Here is a 24,712-nt window from a genome sequence, read left to right as displayed (position 1 = left end):
GCCCCTTGGTAATTCCTACTGTGCCACTGCCAGGCCCAGCACATTCAGTGACTACCTGTGTGTTTGACAGCTGCACATTTGTAATACCAATCACTGCATACCCACCTCTTCAGTGCACCTACCTACCTACGTGAGCGCACGCAGCATCACTGCACCTGTTGATGGTACCTGTGTGTGTGACAGCTGCACATTTGTAATACCAATTACTGCAAACCCACCTGTTCAGTGCACCTCGTGAACAAAAGAAGGTATCTTGCGCTCCTAGTCACAGGTGATCGCTCTCAGATGTTTCCTCTTTAAATTTGTGCACTGCGACGCTCCGTTGTGGCATAGCTTTGCAGAGGAAATGGAGGGTGCCTACAACTTCGCCAAATACTGTTGCAGCCATCTGTGACTAGGAGCGCAAGATACCTTCTTTTGTTCACGAGAGTCTACCTAAGCTGATTTGGGACAGCATCTTGCAGCACCAGTTAAAGATTACATCGCTATCAAGATGGACATCACACGGGCGGCCTCCCCTATAGTAGCAGATTTGTACACTAGATGAGGGTGTTCCTCTGCAAAGCTATCCCACAATGGAGCGTCGCAGTGCACGATCTTAAATAGGAAACATCTGAGAGCGATCACCTGTGACTAGGAGCGCAAGATACCTTCTTTTGTTCAGTGCACCTACCTACCTACATGAGCGCATGCAATGTCACTGCACCTGTTCACAGTACCTGTGTGTGTGACAGCTTCACATTTGTAATACCAATCACTGCATACCCACCTGTTCAGTGCACCTAGCTACCTACCTACGTGAGCACATGCAGTGTTATATACCAGTCAGTCGCTGCACCTGTTCACGGTACCTTTGTGTGTGACAGCTACACATTTGTAATACCAATCACTGCATACCCACCTGCTCAGTGCACCTACCTACCTATGTGAACGCACGCAGTGTTATATACCACCAGTAACTGCACCTGTTCACGGTACCTGTGTATGTGATAGCTGCACATTGTATTGATACCAGTCACTCCATACCTGTTCACTGCACCTGTGTGACTGCACATTGTATTAGTCAAGTCAGTGCATACCTTTCACTTCATCCCCCCAATATGGGCAAAACAGGCAGAGGCAGAGGCAGGCCACCTGGCAGGTCTGTTCGAGGTCGTGATTTCGTGCGGCCCTGGACCAAAGTACAGTGTTAAGAAGGCACGTGCCATCAACCCCCAAGATTGTCAGGATGTAGTTGACTATTGAACACAGAACACCTCATCTTTCCCAGCTTCCGCACGGAAGCGTGACATATCTTCCTCCTCCTGCTTTGATTCTGGCACCCCACTTAACACTCAGTCGGCCACCACCACCAAAGTGCCATCACCCCAGGGCTCAGCGGTGTGGGCATTTTTTTGTGTGTCTTCCTCATATGAGAGCAATGCCATCTGTACTCTCTGCCACCAAAAATTGAGCCGTGGAAAGACCAAGACCCGTGTAGGGACAACTTCCTTATGAAGGCACATGATGACAAAGCACAAACTGCAATGGGATGACCACCTGAGGAAAAGCAGCACACAAAAGCAAAGCCACACAACGCAGTGGAAGATACCAGGCCACAATTATATCTCAAAAAGGCGATACCCAAACTGTACCGTGATGTTGAAAGGCAAGTGGTGTCATCTCTGGCACACAGTGTTGGGTTAAGGGTCCATCTGACCATGTGGTCTGCAAAGCACGGTCAGGCCTGCTCGAAAGACTAAGTCAGTCCCCACACACAGCATCTCTACCTGCACGCCGTGTGACTGCCTGCCCCAAGACTAAGTCGCTACCCACACAGTATCTCTGCCTGCAGGCCACTTGACTGCCTTCTCCGCCACCACCAACAGGGTCCAGGACTCCAGGCGGATTCCTGAATTTATAATAATTTTTCTGGTGCATGTAGATGTCTGCCTAATTTTTGTGGCTGCACTGCAGCTGCAACAACAAAACAAAAGACATGTACATGTGTCAATTCCCCTTCGTGATTGTTACCTTGCCGCGATGAAGGGGCTTGCGTATCACAATGAAGCAATGACCGCCGGCTATATGAGTGTCTCGGGGGGGGGCACACCCAAGATAATAAGGTCGTGGCTTCATTGTGGACAGACCAAATTCGATCAGCTGGACAGTCACTGTTGTGTCATTGAGCTACCTCAGCCCGGCGACCATATGGGCTGGAAAGCCGCCCTCACCTGCACTCTCGTCATGGTGCACACCAGTCCAGCACGGCCGTCACTACACAAACTGCTGTGTGCGGTGCGTTACACAGTGAGTTTGGTCTGTCAGTGTGGACAAGTACAATAATTACACTACCTGATTGATGTATACACATGCAAGATGTTTTAAAGCACTTTGGGCCTCCAATTTAGCATGCAATGTGATTTCTGCCCTAAAAAACGCTGCTGTGCGTCTAATCCAGATTTTTCCCCAGGACTTTTGTCATGTATCCCACTCCCCTGTGCAAAAACTCAGATGTTAGACCCCTTGAAACATCTTTTCCATCACTTTTTTGGCCAGCATAAATGTTTCTAATATTCGAAGTTTGCCTCCCCATTGAAGTCTATTGCGGTTCGCGGAAGTTCGCGCGAACCAAACTTTTTGCAGTGGTTCGCGTTCGAGGTTCGCGAACCGAAAATCGGAGGTTCGAGCCATCTCTAATTGAAAGGCATTGAGTGCCATTCCTCTAAATGTCAATAATACAAATACTTAAAATAAAGGTAATGTTTTGTATTGCTGTTTTTTATTTACATCAATGTGCTTACAGCATGCTATAAACTATTCAGTAATTTGTATCAACTGTCTTAGGCAGGGGTCACACTTGTTTAAAATCGTGTGCGCTTTTTGGAAAGTCTGCACTGCTGGAGGTTTTTTTGCACGTCCCATGCGATTGCCGACAATCAGTTGCTCTCAGCAAGAATTCGGGTTCGTCTGCCGTTTTTCTGCGAGCTCAAGTGTGACCCTTCTCTAAAAGGCTAGAAGGCATGAAATGAATACATAATTTGCTCACTGAGTATTTATTGCTTAAGAATCAATAAATGAATATTAAAAATCATAAAAAAAATAATGGAACATTATTAACCACTTGTTTCAAACAAGATGTAAAGGCATGTCCTGTCCTGTCAATCAGCAGCAGCTGCTTGTGTGCACTCTTGTGGCACACTGACGGCTGGACTCACTCCGCAATGATTGGAGAATGGGAAACTGTGTTCCCAAAGCCAGACAAAGTATCTGTGAATGAATGATCAGCCAGAAGCCATGTTCATTCATTAAAATGAAAGTAATCAGTAAAGTAAAAACATTCACAAACACTTCCTGTGAACACAGGATAATGTGTGTAGGGACATCTAGTGGACAAATAGTAAAATTACATTAAAAATACATAAAAAATAAATCTCCAATAGTCTTTAACCTCCCTGGCGGTAAGCCCGAACTGAGCTCGGGCTATGCCGCGCAGGGGGAGATCTCAGCCCCCGGTGGGGCGATTTTCGTTCTATAAATTGCTGTGCGCGCAGCCAGCACTTTGCTAGCCGCGCGCACAGCTTGATCGCCGCCGCTCTGCGGCGATTGGCCGCACGCAGCGGCTGAAGAGGGCCCCCCCGCCAGAGCCCTGCGCTGCCCGGATCAATGAGTTCCGGGCAGCGCTATGGGCTGGATCGGGTGTGCCTGACGTCAGGACGTCGGCTGACGTCCATGACGTCATCCCGATCGTCGCCATGGCGACAGGAGAAGCCAAACAGGGGAACGCGTTATATACGCGTTCCCCTGTTTGCTATAGATGCCGGCGACGATCTGACTAGAGGGCCACATGCGCCCTCTAGTGGTGTTTCATGTAGCTACCACTCTGGTAGCTTTACATGAAACATTAAAAAAAAAAAAAAAAAAAAAAATTTGGAATTCTGCAATTTTTGCAGAAAAAATTAACCGCCAAGGAGGTTAAGCCCTTCTGCACCATCCCCCACCTAGTTTCCAAAATAAAACAAAGTGACAGCATTAAAAAAAAAAACATAAATAGCTACCTTAAGCTGGCCATACACTTATAGATTTCTACCCAATGTTCCAAAACGATCGATTCCTTTCTGAAAAGAATTGATTCCTACCATATACTGCACATCAATTCCCAATACATTACAGCAGGGAATCTATTGAAAATTGATCGAACTGAATATGTGCACTGTTCGATGCAGCACAAAAGCTATAGGCCATCAATCTGCCAATGATCTTTCCCCGCGCGATTTTTTTAAAGTTTTCTATCAAAAATCGATTGATCTGCCATTTTGGGGAAAGGATTCAGGACTTTTTTAACATATATGTAATGTTATTTTATTTATTGTTAATGTTATTTTTGCAAATAAGGGCTTGTAATTATTAATTGGGTACAATCAAAAATACACCTTTATTTCCAAATACCATAATGTCGCCATATATTGTACTAGGAACATGATTTAAATGTTGGTATAGCCAGAACAAATGGGCAAATAAGATGTGTGGATTTTATCTACACTAGCATTGTTTAGTTTAAAACTATAGGGGATGGAATTGGAGAAATAGTGTATTTTTTTTCATTTTTCCCCTTGTTTTTCCCTTTAGCATGCATAGAGAATATAATTGATTACTGAAAAAAAGTATCACTCGCTAGAAGCGCAATTTGTGCCCAAATGAATGGGAGGCACACTGAAAGGTGAAAAATGGCTCTTTTTGCAGGATGGGTAAAACAGTGTGGTGCAAAGTGGTTAAGCAAGTCCTACGTTAAAAGATAAGGCACGGCAATAAGGCAGGAAAGAAATTAGCAGCAATTATAAAAGCCATTCAAGCAAAGGCTAGAATAAAATGCCTCACTCATCCACTCTCTAAAACAAAACTGTATAATCCCAAACATATAGTTGACGCCTTTAGCGACTATTACAGCTCTCTTTATAATCTACATGAGGATGTAAACACTTCCCAACCCTCCCCACAAATTATTAACAATTTCCTATCATCCCTAAAACTGCCCACTATAAATAAAGATCAACTAGACCTACTAAACTCCCCAATCACAATTACTGAAATCCTAACAGCGATCAAAGGCTTAAAATCAAACAAAGCCCAGGGACCAGATGGCTTTTGCAATCTTTACTATAAGTCCTTCTCAACGCAGCTCGCCCCCTATCTATGCTCTATGTTAAATAGCATTATAACAACAGGTTCACCTCCCAAGGAATTTCTGGAAGCTAGGATCTCAATAATCCCAAAACCAGGAAAAGATGAAAGCATACCAGCTAATTATCGACCAATCTCGCTCCTTAATGGGGACACCAAACTGTACGCTAAGGTCAAAGCTTCCAGACTCCTACCGATTCTTCCCGCAATAATCGGATTAGACCAAGTTGGCTTCACTAAAAACAGACAAGCTAGTGACGGGACGAGATGATTTATAAATAGCCTACGGTTTGTCGAACTGCAGAAAATGCCTTCTCTGTTTCTTTCCTTAGACACAGAGAAGGCATTTTACAGAGTGCATTGGGGATTTCTCTCAGAAACCTTAATTCAGTTTGGCATTACTGGACTAATACATCAATGCATTATGGCATTATACTCTGGCCCTACAGCAAAAGTAGCTTCCTCGGGATATACCTCAAAATAATTTCAAATCACAAATGGCACCTGCCAGGGCTGCCTCCTGTCCCCTCCCATCTTTACACTAATAATGGAAACATTAGCTGCAGCAATCAGATCAAACTCTAACATAAAAGGAATCCCAATAAACGACCACCCTCATAAAACTGGCCTATTTGCAGACGACACAATTCTAGCAATCACCGGCCCTTTAAAATCTTTCCCCACACTTCAAAAACTTAACTAATTTCTCAAAGGCTTCCTATTACAAAATTAATCAATCCAAATCCTATATACTAGGGGCTAATCTTCCTTACCACACCTCACAATTTATTAAAGAACACTACCCCTTTCCCTGGGCCTCAGACTCCTTATCATATTTGGGAATTAAATTAACCAAAAAATCCTCTAACCTTTACAAAGTAAACTGTATACCCCTTTTACAAAAAATCAAATCAGAACTAAAAGAACTCTCTGCATTCCAGTTGTCCTGGGCAGGTAGAATAGCTGCGTTTAAAATGCAAACATTGCCCAAAATCACTTACTTCCTTAGAATAATCAACATCCCGGTCAAACGCAGCTTCTTTAAGGAAATCAATAAAGTGATTGCACAATTTCTTTGGCTTTTAAAACCTTACTAACCCCAAAAAATTTGGTGGCCTGGGTGTGCCTTGTATTTTCTCTCTATATCACGCATGTAATCTAGAAATGTCCAAATTTTGGTGGCACAAATCTTCTGAAGTCCCTCTATGGACACTAATAGAACAAAATATTGTACAAGGAGACCTGAGTGACTTCCTAGTAGCTCAGCTGATACGAAACTCCCAACAACCATCACTCCTACCCAACTATAAAAGCCACGATTGATTCCTGGACATTTTTACTTAAAGAGAACCCGAGGTGGGTTTGAAGAATGTGATCTGCATACAGAGGCTGGATCTGCCTATACAGCCCAGCCTCTGTTGGTATCCCAAACCCCCTAAGGTCCCCCTGCACTCTGCAATACCTCATAAATCACAGCCGTGCTGTCGACACACAGCGTGTTGCAGTGGGCTGTGTTTTTCTCTATAGTGTCAGTCTGCTGCTCTCCCCACCTCCTGCAGAACTCAGGTCCCCGCCTGCCTCCCTTCCCTCCTCGCTGATTAGAGGGAAGGGACGGGGCAGGGACCAGAGCTCTGCAGGAGGCGGGGGAGCAGCCAAGACTGACACTACAGATGTAAACACAGTACGCACAGAGTGGCTGTGATCTATGTCTGATTGCAGAGTGCAGGGGGACATTAGGGGGGTTTGGAATACCAACAGAGGCTGAGCTGTATAGGCAGATTCAGCCTCTGTATGCAGATCACATTCTTCAAACACACCTCAGATTCTCTTTAAAGAAAATCTGTAATGAAAAAAACTCCCCTGGGAGGTACTCACCTCGGGTGGGGGAAGCCTCCGGATCCTATTGGGGCTTCCCCCGTCCTCCTCGGGCCCACAGAAGCGGAGAAAATTCTCCCGGAGTGGTGGCGATGTAAATATTTACCTTTTGGCTCCAGTGCAGGCGCAGTATCCGCTCTTCCCACAGAGATAGGTAAAAAATAGCCGATCTCCGTCGGGCCGCTCTACTGCGCAGGCGCAAGTCTCCTGCTCCTGCGCAGTAGAGCGGACCCGACGGAGATTGGCTATTTTCGCCTATCTCCGTCATAAGAGCCACAACAGCGTCCCCGCTGGAGGCCGAAAAGGTAAATATTGCACAGGCTATCGGATTTGTCACCTGTGCATTCCGGGGGCTGCAGCGAGAGCGCTGTGGGACACAGGAGGACAGGGGAAGCCTCGATAGGGTCTAGAGACTACCCCCTACTGAGGTGAGTACTCCCCAGGGGAACTGTTTTTCAGTACAGGTTTTCTTTAAGCAAAAATCATCTGAAGATAAACTTACCCCAAATAGTCACCTAACAATAGTACCTTTTTTGGTAGACTCTATAAACCTGAAGCATTGGAAATCTTCAGAGAAGTTGGACTTCAACTCACTATTACATAGTGGCCAATTCAAATTCTTCAACCAACTACAAAGGGACCTTCACGTCCCGCAAACTGAATTCCTCATATATATAAAATGTATATGGGTTTCTATTAAAAACTCTCTTCCTAGCATTCCCAAAGCTATTCTCCAGTTTGTTAGAGCTCCCATCCCACTCAAAAATCTCATTATGCTACGCGGAAATATTCAGGTCTTCAGAATCACAGCTTTTGAAATACATTTATTATTAGTCACATGAATTGAAAGTCATCATTTCATTGGAACATATTCAATTAGCATCAAAAACACTTCTCAGATACTCTAGGTGTTCCACGCACTGGGAAACATTTAAAAAAATTATTTTGCACTGGTATGCCACACCCTCACGTTTATCCAAATTCCAAAAAGATCTCTCTCCTGAGTGTTGTTAAAGGAAATAACTTACAACATGAGGCTTCTCCAATTTGTGCCAATGAAAATGAAATCTTTATTTACTCAGCTGAGGACCTTTTCATATACCAGCATTTATTAAAGGGAAAAACAGGCTAGCTGCGGCCTGGCCAGTTACAAAAAGGTGGGGGTCTCCTTCATCTGCTGATCTTTATATCCTAGTTAACATGCTAAAATATTCCTTCCTCTGGGCAGTCTGTTCTGGTATGAGTCCAATCCGTTTCATATCAAGGTGACTCAGTCCTCCTTTGTAGGCAGGGTTACTTGTCCTTCAGAAAACTTCCTGTATATTTAGCTTTCACTTTCAGGCTTAACTTTCGTTTCACTGGAAATGAAACAGTGGTGGAGTTTCGTTATGACCTCTAGCCAGTGATCAGCAAAGACAAATCCGCCCATGAAAATCTGGTTCAAACTGCCCTTCCCAAAGAATTCTCTTTGTGCCTGGTAGAGCGGACACGAGGGGGAAGGGAGATCGTTCTGAAATAGAAACACTTACAAGGCAATAACTGTATTCTGAATACACATTAAGTTCAGTTACATTGTATAATTTCTAAAACAATACTATAATCATATTCTTAAAGTGTCACTCTAGCACACTGGCCTGATTACATTAATGCAGTTCTTATAGCCACGTGAGAATATAAAGGATATACCATGAGATTAATTATAAATCTTAAATTCTTTCCACAGTGTTGGAGGAACTGTGGCTCCCTCGGTACTATATCCCATATATTTTGGTACTGTAAAGATGTTAGAGTGCTTTGGAATGATATCAGTTCCTATATCTCATCCAACATATGGGCCCCTTTTATCTTAACTCCACAACTTTGATCCTCCATATTGGATTAGATGATATTCCCACCCCCACCGCCTCCAGATATCTCAGATAATATGTGCCATTCGGCACCAAATTGTTTCAATCTGGGGCTCTACTATCCCTCCCCTTCTATCCCATACTCTCGCCCTAGCTAATTCCAATATTAATATGGAGATATGCCATCTATCGGGTGACCACAGCTAGAAGCTATCAGTAAACTTGTACATATTACTGTAAGGTATAAGACATCATTACGGTAACCTCCTTAGTGAGTGCCCCTCCTAACATATTGTCTCTATACTAGCATGCTTATCTATTTCTTGACTTCTCTCTCTCCCTTTATTAGTGGATTATCCAGAGTTTGAGTCTTCAAACATATTCCTTAATTGTCTACTTAACTCGGTGTTAGTAACAATTTTCTCCCTGCTCATATGCAGGTTTGTTTTGATTTTGTATAAGCCATTTATATTTTATAATAGCTCAATGTCTGTTCATTTTATACATTGCTGGCAATAAAAATGTAATGTTAAACAAAAAAAAAAAAAAGATAAGGCACGATTATGGACTGAAATTTTGTGTTAAAAAAATACTGATTAAAAGAATCCTCCCTGGCCTGCTATACCAACATTTTAATTCAGCATTGTGAGATTGGACCCTGCTGCTAAGCTGTAGATGCATCGCCAGCCAAAAGAGGAGGGGGCTGATATTTTGGTGGGTAGGAGCATACAGAGGGGCATGACATGGCTCCAAAACAGCAATAGCTTGCTCCCTTGGATTTTTTGGAGCTTCCTGCCTTGTACTTTTGTGATCCACAAGAACTTACCTTTTTGGATATGCTCATCAAAATTGATGCTCAGGGGAATCTGACTACTTTATTTTACTGTACTGCTTTCTCCCCAGACAACTTATATATGGAAATCTGGTCAGGCCCTCACTATGCAGTTCATTACTAGGGGCTATCTGAATAGATATTGAACAGGCTTGTAGGCACACATGGAACACTCCCCACAATGATCTCCTTGTTTTATGTCTCTGGGAAAAAAGCATTCACTTCTAACTACACCGTTCATCATTTCTTTGATAGTAACCTCATACATCTCAGGAGCATTCTAGGTTGACACTGGCATTGGATCCCCCTTCTAGAAACTTTCATTGTCCTATCATGCATTTCCATAGACATAAACTGGGTGACCATTACTTGCAGCAAGCAGAGCTGGGACAAGGTCCTCCAGCACCCAAGGCTGAGACACCAAAATGCGCCCCTCCATCCCTCCCACCCCAGCTGTCACACACTGATTGCTATTAGACTAAGAGAGCCACAGGGCCCACAACCTCCCCAACACCTTAATATCTAGTTATCTGGCTTACAGTCACTGCTATGTATCCCCTTTTCTTATTTTTTTCTGCTTAAAACACAATTAGGAATGACAGCTGAATGAATTGTGCGCCCCCTCCTACACTGCGCCCTGAGGCTGGAGCCTCTCCAGCCTATGCCTCGGCCCGGCTCTGGCAGCAAGTACTGAAGCTCAAACACAGAAGAAGCAGTGAAAAAAGGTGTTTATTATGATAGTGCATGGTTTACAGGTATATATACACAACAATCACTTACTGAAACTGCAGATCACACAATAAGTAGGAGGCAGGGCACAATTATGTTTAGGCTGGATGCAATCATCTGCAAGATAAAGCAGAGTGTGGTTCTCTGCAGGTTGGACGCATACAACCATTTGCAGGCTGAAGCAGGGTGCAATTGTCTGCAAGTCTGTACAATGCAATGCTGCAATGCAATAGCAAGAGTCTGTGCAGGAGGCTGTAATGCAATGGCTGTAGTCTGTGCAGGAGGCTACAATGCATTAAAGTGAATGGGATTAAAAAACAACAAATACTGACCTAAGGAGAGGGAAGTTTCTGGGTGTTCTCTCTCTCGGTCCCCACGTTCCAGCGCTGGCTACCGGTACCAGTATTTGACTAATTTGGTCAAATACAGCTCTCTCTGCCACCAAAGGAGGCTTTGGAAGTCTTATGAAGCCCTGTCTTTGGGAGCCCAAGTGCTCCATACTGCGCATGTGCAATTGCCCTCTCTTGTGCACTCGTGCGTGCGCAGAACAAAGCTGCCCGTCTTCAGGAGCACTTGGGCTCCTGAAGACTTTCGAAGCCTCCCTCACGCTTTATGGAGGGGACCGTGAGAGGAGCGGGAAGGCTCTATAGGACCCAGAATTTCTGGTTTATTTTTTTTATTAAGATTCCCATTAGCTTTAAAGGGAACCTAAACTGAGAAGGATATGGATTTTTTCTTCTAAAATAATACCAGTTGCCTGACTCTCCTCATGATCCTGTGTCTCTAATACATTTAGCCACAGCCCCTGAACAAGCATGCAGATCAGGTGCTCGGACTGAAGTCAGACTGGATTAGCCGCATGCTTGTTTCAGGTGTGTGGTTCAGCCCCTACAGCAGCCAAAGAGATCAGCAGGACTGACAAGCAACTGGTATTGTTTAACAGGAAACATCCAAATCCCTCTCAGTTTAGGTTCCCTTTAACAGGAGTCTGTGCAGGAGGCTGCAATACAATTGCTGGAATCAGTGGTGTACCTACCATAAGGCTGCAAGTGCTCACAGCCCCGGGTGTAGCCATGGCTAGGGGTGCCTCTGTGGTGCTCAGTCACTGTGTTCTTTTTTCATAATTTGGGCAACATTCTGGAAAATAGCAGCAGGCAATGCAGGGGACTGTACTACTTCCTGCACTAGATGGAGCACCCCTCCCCCTTCCTGTCCTGTGGGCAATGTGAGTGAATGCGCAGAGCAGCAGGGTGAGTAGAGAGAATGATAGCTGTGTTGCAGCTGGGACATTAGCAGGGAGAGGTGTCAGGATGTGATTAGTGCTTCAGAAGTTGTCTGCCATTAGTAGCCATGTGCACTGTCTGCTGTAATACCAGAGTGCCCTAGACTAATGATTATTTATCCTGATCAGAGTAATTAATCAATAATGTAGGGCAGTCAGCTGTTGCAGAAGCCAGTAATACAGGTACTGACAGCCAACTTCTGTAGTGAACACTTGCTCTGGTGGAAAGAGTAGTGGATTCAGCTCGCTCTGTTTCTATACTTGGATCGCACTTGCTCTGGCGGAAAGAGCAGGGGATCCTGCAAGCTTTGTTCCTTACTTGGATCGCACTCGCTCTGGTGGAAGAGCAGTGGATCGTATCTCTCACTTATTCCTGTTTTCGTGTATATGTCTTGTCTGCTACGAACGCTTGCTGGAGGCTCGGTGAGGTAACCGTTAAGCAAGCGCTCGCGTCCTCTGTTTCATGTTTGTCTGTCGGTGGTTAGTTAGGCGTGCTTGTCTCTGTTGTGCTTATCATGCGGAGACCGCGCAGAAAACGCGTTCGCTGTTGCGAATGAGTGCGGTGTTCGCGTTTAGTTAGCGTTTGTTATATTCCTAATCTTCTCATTGTATGATTTGCTGTGCCTTTGCTACTCTCGTGCTCTGCCTTGCTGTAGCCTTGTGTCACCTCTGGCAATCGCCTCTCTCGCGATTGCGTTCCTACTTCATATCTGCTGTTGTGTGTGCACTGTTGCGGGTTGGCGACTAGATTGGGGCACATACATACATTCTATCCCTGTGCTCATTCGCTTTCACAATCGCTTCTCTTGCGATTGCGTTCTCACTTGGTTTCCTCTGTTGTGTGTCCGCCGTCGCAGGTTGGCGGCTAGATTGGTGGACATACATACATTCCTCATCTGTGCTTATTCGGTCTTGTGTCGCTGTTAGCAACCGCCATCTCTGGCGATTGCCTTCTCACTTTATCTTCCTGGTTGTGTGTCCGCCGTTGCAGGGTGGCGACTAGATTGGTGGACACACATACCCTCTGTCGCTTTGGTCTCTCTCTTTCAGGGCTATCTTGCCCTGCGTTTCTTTCCTTCGTGCAATTCCTTTCTGGCATCTGTGGCAGGGCAGAGGACCTGTTCCTCTGTACTCCACAGCTCCACCTGCCGACAGGAATTTCCCTCTACAGGTGCATTGCACCTTTTGCTGGGTTCCCTCAAATTATACGTTTGTGGAGGATTTATGCAGTGTCAGCGCACATCTTGTGCGCTGATCATGGAGAGAATTCCACAATCGTTACAGTATGACCAGCCAAACCGAAATTCCCAGTGTAGAGGGAATTTCCGATTTGTACGATTTGGTCAAATATGGGTCCTGTGTCTTTAAGAGGTTTAAGCTACTGGACTCTGAAACCAGAGATGAGTTTTTTCCTGCAGTGCATGATGCTGATCAGATTAGGTTATGCAACATTTCTCTGTCATTACCATATGCTAATGAGTTGGTGCTTGCAGGCCAATCTGCTGATTCGGCTTGTCAGCCAAAAGATTTGTTGCCCATAGCAACCACAAATAAAGAGGTTATTTCTGTCAAGTCTGAAATGTGCAAAACCATTCAGTATGATAATTAGTTCAATGTTTCTCTTGCCACTTTAGCTTCTAAGCAGATTCAAGAGAACTGCCTGGATACATTTCTTGCATTTAAACAGACATGCAAAGTGGCTAAAAAGGGAAAAATTAAAAATCGCAAGCATCTGAATAAAACACTCCTAAATGATGTTTACAATGATGTTGCTCAGTCTCCGTGTTTTTTACCCCAATCCAAAGCTTATGTGGATCCTATTATAGGTAGGATCGCACACTATATTAAAGCAGTTAAAAAATCTGTTCTTGTTCCTGATCTCCACCCTTATGGAGATTATCGTGATACTGGCTTGTTTGAACCTCCATTTGCCTCATGGGACATTGGGGCCTTGATGGAGGAATTTGATTTTGATTGGAAAGCCTTTTGCGATTTTTACATCGCAAAAAGCGAAGATGCCTTGAATGATTGTCTCGATTCCATGTACCTTTTTGATTGATTCCGATGAATGTGATGAGGGTGATGTGGATCTGGTGATTTATGTATGGCAGACGATTTTGGATGAGTTGCATACACACCAATCAATTGATTCCATTTAAAGAGACATCGTTGTCGGATGATTGTTCCTGCCTTTCTGGGGTAAAGCATATGAGTTTTGACATTGTGCGATCTAATATGAATGAGTGTACCACTGTGGTTGATTCCTGTGCGAATCCTGAAAGATTCTCTCCTGACTGTGTGCAGTTTGAATCTATGCGATCTAATGCCTGTTTCTCGGATGTTCCTGCAGATTGTGATCAGCATGAATGTGCCAGTTTTCTCAAGGATGTGTGGGACCCCTTGTCATTTAGAGACAGATCTTTAAGATCTTCCATCTGTGATCCTGCTATGGGGAAAATTCCTAAATTATGCAGCATCAAAAGTAAAATTAATATGTCTAATAAAGTTTTTCCTGATGTTGTCGCTATTTCTACTGCAAATGCGTCTTTGTCTCACTCTGTTCACACCTGTAAGGGCCCGTTGCCTGGTGACAGTTGCTCCAGCATTTCTGTCCTGAACGCCTTACAGTCTGCCCCACAGATCGCGGAGGTTTGCGCTATGGAAACGTCAGTTTCACAACCTAAAGCGATTTTTGATTCGCAAGGTTTGCGTTCTGACTCCTCGGATTTGACATTGTTAGCCGAATCTAAGAGTGAGACAGCGCTTCGGTTTTGCGAATCTGATGCTGAAGCTTCTTTGCTTTGCCCAGAGAAGCTTTCTCTGAATCTGCCTTGTACCATGAATGAAAACATGATCTCCACTCGCACTGACATTTGTGAGTCCCTTTCTTGTTCTGAGGAAAATGCTGATTCTGCACCCTGTACTCTGGATGAGTTAATATGGCCTTGTTTAGAGTCTCCTGCAGTGTCCCTAGAGGCTCGTCTAGGTATTGCTACTATACTCACCTGTTTTTCTGCAGTTTTGGAGTTGCAAGCTAGTTTGACTGCTACGCAGAATTCTGGGTGCAGTGAGATTAAACTTAGGAAGTCAGTGTGTGTTCCAGTAAATATTCCTGTACAATCCGCTCATGATGATGAAATTCAGTCTCAGTTTATGGTGGAACCTTCCCTGGGACATCTGCCCTGTCCACAAAATAAAGTTCCAGTTTTGCCCTGTAACGTGGATAGTTCAGAATCCTTCTTAGAAAACTTGGAAAATGATGTTCCTGAGGTCTTGTCTGATGTCCTGGAGACCTCAGAGTTCCTCCCAAAGGGTGCAGAACTTGTAGGAGATGTCTCCTGCCCCCCAAGTCCTTCTGAGGTGTTGCCCACTTCAGTAGGCATTGCTGTTGTGCTGACTACCTTTGCAGCTCTGGTGGAGCTTCACTCATATGTAGTCAATGATGATATTATTGTCACTGAGATTTCTAGGTTTGAGTCCAAGCCTTCTTTTGAAAGTCCAGTGCTTGAGACCACTGCTCGTGATGATTCTCTGCCCGGTTCTGGTTTTGGTCTTGTCGTAACGGACTCTGAGGTTGGCAGTTCCTCGACGTGTTCTGAGGTTCCCCTTGGGCTAGTGTACCCCGATGTGTTCTGTGACCCAGAAAGTCCAAGTGTGTCTCGGTTGCCAGCCTGCTCAGATGCTTCCTCGGTGGAAACCTGTTCTTATGTTGCCTGCCTGCCTGCATGCCCAGAGGTGGTCCCTGAAGGCCCTGGTCTTGATGCTTGTCCTGGTAATTCTGAATCCGGAATTGTCATTGGTTCCATAGGTGTTCTTGATAGTTCTCCGTGTGAGCCTGGTGATCGTTCTGCCCTACTGGGATCTCTGCGGAGCTTCAAAGTGTTCTGGGAGATCCTGGGAGAAATATTTCCTGGTACGTTGGATGAGATCAGCAGTGGGTGCTTTGTGGAAAGGGACACTTCGAATGGGTATTGTGGCAGGTTTGGTATTTTTGGACGGTCCCTGGAAGGTGGTTGGCATGGCTCGGTGGGTGTCGATGGCTTCTTCTCTGGCATTTACAGTCCTGATGGGTGTTACACTGAGACTTGTGGTACTGATGGGCATGTTTCGGTGGCTTCTCCTTCCGACGAGGTCGGTTTCGGGTGGGCTGACTCTGGAATTGGGCCTTGTCGGGCTGTCCCGACCTTCATGAGTTTTCAGTTAGAGTCTTTTGCAAATATCAGTTTAGAGGCTCATCTGGAATTCGACCCTAGAGGGGGGGGGGGGGGGTACTGTAATCGTTACAGTTTGATTGCAGGTAATCTTATCTCTTTTCCCAGCTCCCCTCCGACCATGTTGTCTTCCCCATTACCCTTTCCTCTTTTCAGATTTTAGTGGCTTCTTTTACAGCATGTCCCTGCCAAACAGCACTAGTAATGTATGCAGTCCTGGTGAGAGGTCTTTCTGCTATTTCTCCTCCTCTCCCACCAGGCTCTCTGTCTTGTGCCTCTACCTTTTTATCCCCCCCCCCCCCCTCCTATGCAACCCCCATCTTTCATTTGTTCCCCTTTTCTGACTTTCCTCAGAAGAGCTCACAATGAAATCGCACCATCGTCATAGTCTAATGCACTACAATATTATTATAGCACTGACATCTTCTGCGGCACTGTCTGTATAGAGTACAGAGTTTCATAATGGTTAGCTCTGTCCACATCCTGATGACTCCTTTTCCCTAAAAATCCCACAAAATTTGCAGCGACACACTTGGCGCCCCAACCTGTCAACTCTCCCATAAAAAAAATGGTTGTTAATAATCACCACCGGGTGTCAAATTCCCTGGGTACGCCACTGGCTAGAATTTGTGCAGGAGGATGCACTGCAATAGCTTCAGACTGAGTAAAATTATCTGCTCATAGGAGCAGAGTGAAAATTACTGGTTGCAAGTGATGAAGGGTTGTTGTTGTTGTAGTTTTAGAAGCAAGAGCAGACCTTTGAGTCAAAACTACAGAATAGTTTGGAGAGGTACGACAAATAAAGGTGGGGAAAAAAGACCGCACAGTAACGTTAGTAAAATATTGTTATTAAGTACCAATATTTTACTATGTCCAAACCTAACCCTACTCTCACACAGAACCCTACCCCCCAATGCTTAACCCTTAACCCTCCCCCCTTCCCCCGCCAGAGTCCCGAGCTGCTCCCAGTGCATTCAGGGTGGCCTGAGAGTGCGGGGGCCTGGCTGCGGATCCCCCCTACAGAGCGGCTCCAGGAGCTCAGAGTCAACGGCATGTGCTCCGACTGATGCTGCTGAGAGGGAGGAGGAGGGTGCAGCTCACGCAGGAGGAGCCAATCACTGCAATGAGGGGAGACATAAAGCAGCTTTATCTGCAGCACAGGAGGAGGCCGGAGACACCGATCAGGCTGCCAGCACACAGGTGTATCCTAGAGACAGCCAGGACACAGCGCCTCCAGGTACTAGAGCGTCGCTTGCCCCAGAGCAGGAAAAAAGGGCATGGGCGGCAATACAGAATAGCAGTATTGTGGCACCCTCGTTGCCCGATATATAGCGGGTGCTGTATCAGAGCCCGCTATATATCAGGCGACCAAATTCCCGCTCTGGCGCCCAAAGTCCTCTATTTTGTATTGCCGCCTATGATGGCGCCCATTTAGTCCAATTGCCGCTTGCGTCCTTTTTCCCTGCTCCGGGTTTGGAGTATCAAGAGGTGTAAGTGTAGCTACTGGTAAAGGGAGGATAATGGAAGCAGGTTGACAACATTTCTTGTCTGGTGGAGATTAGGAGAGAAGCTGATTTAAACTGCTTATCCTATTCAACAACATAAAATTCAAAAAATCCTTTCCTATCACTCTTCAAATATTCAATCAGACTATTCACCTGAGATAGAAAATAGTGGGCCGAAAATGATATTGACTAAAATAAAATAATTTAAGACATTTAGAAGAGGCTTAACTTCTTGTGCTACAATTTCCCCTAGTGTAGTATACACATGCACTAAATCAATCAACGGAGACAGATATTCCCTAGAACAGTTTGAAAAATATTTACGGTAATAATCTTACGCTTCTTCAGCCAATAGTACAAAATAATAAACATCCTGGGAATTCATTTTTAAGCTCTTTAACAGGAGCATGTTCTAAATTTTCAGAATGGCTGCAGTGGCCTGTAATGACCAGAGTATAATGTCACGGATTTGCATAGACATAAACCAGATAAACACTATTTGTAGCAAGTGCAATCGGACACAAAAATAGCAGCGAAAAAGTTATACACAGGCCTGGATTTACATCACAGGAGCCTATAGGCACGGTTGTCCCGACACCCTAGACTTTGCCCTCCATGAACCTTCAAACACTCGCCGAACCGCAAGTGTGCTGGCTGTCCCAGCTGTCACTTCCCCCCTTTACTTCCCTTTCTCATCATAGGCAGCTACAGGTGTTGCTTAGCATTAAATAGCCAGAGGTACCCTCAGTATTAAGTAGCTAGTGGTGCCACTGCCCCTGACTGAATTGAGATGAGTAACCTCTCATTTATGCTCCGCTCAGGACTATGCATAGGGAAGGAGGGAGGTACACACACACAGAGGTGGGACAAGGTCCTCCAGCACCCAAGGCTGAGACACCAAAGTGCGCCCCCCATCCCTCCCACCCCAGCCGTCACACGCTGATTGCTATTAGACTAAGAGGTGCCACAGGGCCCACAACCTCCCCAACACCTTAATATCTAGTTATCTGGCTTGCAGTCACTGCTATGTATCCCCTTTTCTTATTTCTTTCTGCTTAAAACACAATTAGGAGTGAAAGCTGAATGAATTATGCGCCCCCTCCTACACTGCGCCCTGAGGCTGGAGCCTCTCCAGCCTATGCCTCGGCCCGGCTCTGCACACACACACACAACACACATGCAGAAACCTCTTCGTGAAATGACAGATCACTAAAAAAAACACAAAAATATATACACTCAACATACAAGGATCACAGTACAATATCAGCAGACAGAAGCAAAGTCAAAGGCAAAAAGCACAAGTCAGCAACAGTAGAGTATTCCACTTACTCAGCAGCTCAGAGTCTGGGGCTCTGTGCAATTCCTTAACTCGCCAGCGAAAAGCGCTAGCGAGTTCAATAATAAGGCGATGGGACCATCGCCTAATGCAATTCTAGCTATCACCTAGCCGGGGCAGAAAAAAAATTGCTTGGGTGATTTAATCATCCAGTGAGTCCCTTTCCCCCTATACAATTCCTGATTTCATGTGAAGGGAAAGAGTGCTTCCCATCAAACATGGGCAACAAACTTGCACCTATACAGTTATACGGGAGACTCCTGCCTAGTAAACACAGTGGCAGTTAGTTGAGACGGCGAGTTACACCAAGGACTGGTAACTGATACATGCCGAAAACACAGTTCATTGTGGTTTGAAAAACGTTGCTGCCTACCGGGTGTGCTTATAGGAGTTTAAATCTTTATGCTCCTGCACCTTGTTCTGGATAAGGAACTGGGTTCACACTGGCATTTTTGATGCAATATGTGCTGGACATTTAGAAGATCTTAGATGGATTTACAGGGGTTGCACAAAATGACGGAAACACCTTGAAAATCAACAAAATATATTTTAAAGTGAATGGGAATTCATACTGAAATAAAAAAGTCAGATACTCACCTAAGGAGAGGGAGGCTCTGGGTCCCATAGAGCATTCCCTCTCCCGGTCCCCGCTGTTGCGCTGGCTCCCCCGTATCGGTATTCGACCGTTTCGGTCAAATACCGCTGTTTCACCACCAAAGGGAGGCTTCGGAAATGCTTCGGGAGCTCCCGAAGACGGGCCGCTCTACACTGCGCACGTGTGAGCGCCCTCTATGACACACTCGCACGTGCGCAGTATGGAGCAGCCTGTCTTCGGGAGGACTCGGCTCCCGAAGTCCCTGCGGCAGGGGACTTGAACGGGGGAGCCAGCGCAGCACCGAGGGCACTGGGAGAGAAGAGGGAAGGCAAATTGTGAATTGTTTCCAAAGGAATTTTAGCCCATTCTTCAGTTAAAACACACTACAGTTCTTTTAGAGACGATGGCGGCGGAAATCGACTTCTTACTTGAATCTCTAATAATAACCATAAATGCTCAATAATGTTGAGGTCTGGGGATTGTGGTGGCCAGATGAGATGCTCAACTTCATTAGACTGTTCCTCGTGCCATTCTTTAACAATTCTAGCTGTATGGATTGGGGCATTATCATCTTGAAAGATGGCATTCCCCTCCGGAAACAGTTCTTGAACCATAGGATGAACTAAATAGTCTCGGCTGTTAATTCTTCCATGAAGGGAATTCATTGGCCCGGCAGATTTCCAATAAATAGCACCCCAGATCATCACATAATCCCCGCAATGTTTTACGGTTGGGAGAAGGCAGTCTGGATGAAATGCTTCTTTCTGCTGTCTCTAAACATACACTCGGCCGGAGGTCGGAAATAAGGTAAACAATGATTCGTCAGAGAAAATCAAAATTTTTTCCACTGCTCAAGAGACCAATTCTGGTGGATTCAACACCACTCTAAACGCTTTGAAAACATTTGTCTTTGAGAGCAGAGGTTTTCTAATTGCAGTTCTTCCGTGGAATCCAGATTTGTGCAGCTCCCGACAAACATTTTTTGCGGAAACTGGGTTCTGTAGGTGTTCATTCAGCTCTGCAGTGATTTTAGGAGCCGTAGTCTTGCAAGCTTTTCTAACAATTCGATTTAGAGTCCGACGGTCTCTCTCAGACAACTTCGACTTTCGGCCACAACTGTGCTTTGCTGAGGATGTTTTTCCTTCTCTTTCAAAGGCACTCATTACTTTTGAGACAGTACCTCTTGAAATGCCAAGCATTCGGGCAGTTTCTGTTACAGTAGCACCTGCCATACGAGCACCAACAATTTGACCTCTTTGAAAGTCTGAGGGATCTGCCATTTTTATAAATTATAACCAACTTTGGTTTAAATATCTGTAAAAAAACAAAAACAAACAATGATTTTAAGTAAACATATCAAATAACAAAAATAATAAACAAAAAAGATTAACATGTCAAGTTTTGATTGCTTAAAACATGTTCAAAGATTATGATGCCAAAATGTTAGGTGTTTCCATTATTTTGTCCAACCCCTGTATATGATGGCTGGATTTCAGGATACATGTGTGTTGCTTATAATAAAAGGGGTCCCTTCTTTTTGATTATTACAGCATATACTAGCATCCTTTTTTATAATTTTGGGCTTTTCAGCAGTTTGTATTGAAACATAAGTCCTATTGGGGGCTGAACTGTCGCAAGGTTCCATAGAGTCCTTATTCCCCTGCAGCCAGCAATTAGCTGAAACTATCATCTGACACTTTAGCAACAAATGTGATTTGCACTTTGATATTGTTGGGGTGACAACCCCATGTGTGATTCAGAAGTTTAAGGTGCAGGGGTGCTGATCTGCGGGGGGGGGGGCATAGGGAGGAGAGGGTTGCTGTTATTATACAGCTAGTTTATTTGGTTCATAGGGCCAGTCACGTGGAGGGTGTCAATTTCCTATCTTAAAGAGAACCCGAGGTGGGATTTAATATGCTAGTGGGGCACAGAGGCTGGTTGTGCACACTAACACCAGCCTCTGTTGCCCCATGGTGTGCCTCCAAGACCCCCCTGCGTGCCGCTATACCCCCCGCAGTGCTGGCGACACGCAGCGTGTCGCCAGCACAATGTTTACCTCTGCCTGTCTGTTAGCACCGCTCCCCCGCCTCCTCCGTATCGGCACTACCCGCCCGCGTCCCTTCCCTCCCGCTGATTGGAGGGAGGTGTGCACAACCAGCCTCTGTGCCCCACTAGCATAATTAAATCCCACCTCGGGTTCTCTTTAAGCTGCAGTTGCAGCAATTATTGGCCTCTGTTTCCCAAACCATACATCAATGCGTCATTTACTTTTTGGTAATTGGGCAACAGACGCCAATGTAATTTTATGGAGTTGTTCTCCTTGGACGCTTCCACGTGGGTTATGACTGGTAAGGCTGTTTATGGATGATGGGACACTTTTGGCAAATTACTGGGTGCTTGGGATATATTGCAGGAAACCCCTAATGGAACTGATTGGTTCTAGTTGTTTTGCTGTGATTATATATACATGCGACCTTTGGGGTCTTATTATGACTAAATAAACTACTGGCAGTGGAGCAGCATAAACTGGTAGTGTGTGGTGTTTGTTTAACAGTATTTTTGACCAGTGCTTTGACCAGTGCTTGTTCCTGCTGATGGTTGGTTTAGTAGTTTAGTCGCTTTCGGACTGTGATTTTCCGGGCCAGAGGTGCAAATACAAAAGCACATAGGTCAGTGGACTGAACCTTTGGAAAGAGGAGTGGGAGAGGAAACGTTACCTCACTCACTCACCACACACATGGAATCTGCGGCCGCTCACGCCGAGTACATTCTTCACTCGAGGAAGCGGGGAGGAGGAGCCGGACCCAGGCCAGCTAAAGACTGTTTCTGGCTAAAGGGCTAACTGAAGGGGGGCGGTGCTGAGTGCCTGGCATAGAGGTGATGCCTGCCACTAAGCTGCGGAACAGCATAGTGATTTGACTCGGTATGTTTGGGAGTCGGGAGTGGGACTCTGCAGTCAGGTAAAGCCGCTGGCAGTCCTGTCACACACGGGCCCCTCCATCACACGTTTCCCGTCGCTGCTGCGACCGTGGGTTCTATGCCACTGTTCATCAAGTAGAAAACATTTCTCCATTTCTCAGTGTATCCTACAAACTGGCATGTATACGGCCCTCAAGGACTGGAGTTTGACACCTGTGCCCTAGGAGCAATACTCTGGAGCTGGTCTGGAGCAGGAAGTGTCCTTAAATGGGATGTTCACCCTTGCTTGGTGATTTATCTTCAGGCCAGAGAGTAAGGGCTAGTTCAGATCGCAAAACACATATTGCAGCACAAAACGTCAGCACTGAAGGTTAACCCTTTCTGTGCTCCCAGTAATGTCCAGGAAGTAAACACTGCAGGTTTATTGTAGGAGTTCTACAAGTTGTAACAATGGAATGTTTTCTTTTAAAGTGTTTCATCTTTTACGCCAGATCAACACTATAAGCACTTTTGGGAGCGTTTGCATTTGATTAGAGCTTTCTGAGGGCTTTTTAAAAATCATTCCCATTCGCTTTCATTAAAATTGTGGTATAAATTGCCGCCTATTTTAAAAATTGCCAATTTTTACGTGATTTTTATGAACGTGAATGGAACGCATACGCTCCCAAAAGTGCTTATAGTGTGGATCCGGCCTCAGAGCAGAAAGGAAGTTAGGTCTGCTATAACTGCTATGGAAGTTATAAGGGTGTACTTCATTTTTCACACAATGCTTCTGCATTTTGACATATGTATTAAATAAATAATGACATGATGTATTATGTCATGTCTTGTTCATGTAAGGTTGTGCTAGCTTGATTTTAAGACCTGTTAAGGACAAGAAGTTTTTTTTTTTTATGTCCAGATACACAAAACCATAGAATCGAAAGAGTGTGTATGTTTGTATTCTTATAACTGAATATAGGGGACACTGAAGGATTAGCACACCTTTGAGTCCTGTTCATTGCTTTTATAATTGCTGAATGTTCAGTTGCAGTACAGTGTACTGGCCAGCAGATGTCATTATCCCCTCACTACCATTAAACAACTATCACAACTATCTTACGCCAGGCAACGTTTCCAAACCAGCTCCCCAAACAATGCTTTTTTTTCTACATAGCTTACCAGGGTGGTAATTTGTCTCAGCAGTGGGGCTTAACTGTGTGTAAAATGTAATTGTCTGCAGGTAGAAAACAGCAAACTGTTCTTGTAAATATATCTATTAATGGGTAACTTTAAAGTTACATAAAATTAACACAATTTTCTTTTGTATGTCCAGTACAACACTGCATTTTATTCAGTGATACCTAATCACTAAAATATTGATACAGGTAGTCCCCGGTTAACGAACGAGATAGGGACTGTAGGCTGGTTCTTAACCTGAATCCGTTCTTAAGTCGAAACACTGTGCCATCTCTGTCCCCTTTGCATCCTATGTGCCCCCTTTACTTCCAGTGTCCCCCTCTGTGCCTGTTTGTTGTTTGTCCCCCTGTGCCTCTCTATGTCCCCTCTCTGTGCCTCTTTTTGTCCCCCACTCTGTGCCTCTTTTTGTCCCCCATTCTGTTTGTACCCCCTCTGTGCTCCTCCTTACCCCCACTTTGCCCCTCTGTGCCTCTGTTTGTGCTTCCTCTGTGAACTCGCTTTGCCCCCTCTGTGCCTCTTTGACCCCTCTGTGCTCTTTACCCCTTCTGTGCCTCTTTGCTCCCTCTGTGCCTCTTTGCTACCTCTTTGCCCCCTCTGTGCCCCTTTGGCCCTCTGGACTCAACTCTCTACGAGTCCAACGCTGCCTGTCCTCCTCTTTCCACATTCAGCTCCCTATAGCCATGTACAGCACCGCTTCCTGTATGTCACATGACATACAGGAAGCCAAGTGGTGCTATACACAGCTAGAGGAAGCTGGATGGGGGAGGGGAGGACAGACAGCGTTGGACTCGTACGGAGGCGAGTCCAATGCTGTTGCTGCACGCGCCGACACACATCTTCAAACTTCCCCCACGCGTAAATGACGCCATCGCGACGGGATCAGGCCGTTCGTATCGATAGGTCATTCGTATGTTAACCTTTAGCTAGCACTAGGCTAGCTAGTACAAGTGTCCGGCACCCCCCGATCCCCACCGCTCCCCCGTCTATACATTACCCAGCCTGGCTCCAGCGATTGGCGCAGACTCCTCAGACAGCTCCGGTTTTCACTATGGGGAGGATTGCACATGACGTCATGACGTCGCCGACATCATGACGTCATGCGCAAACCCGATCCTCCCCATAGAGAGACCGGAGCTGTGCGGGGAGGCTGCGCGATCACTGGACCCAGACTGGGTTAATGTATAAATGGGGGGATTGCAGGGGATTGGGGGGTGCCGGACACTTGTACTAGCTAGCCTAGTG

This window comes from Hyperolius riggenbachi, chromosome 7 (assembly GCF_040937935.1).
Source record: "Hyperolius riggenbachi isolate aHypRig1 chromosome 7, aHypRig1.pri, whole genome shotgun sequence".
Lineage (NCBI taxonomy): Eukaryota > Metazoa > Chordata > Amphibia > Anura > Hyperoliidae > Hyperolius > Hyperolius riggenbachi.
The sequence above is the reverse complement of the archived record's forward strand: the minus strand, read 5'-3'. Positions refer to the sequence as shown.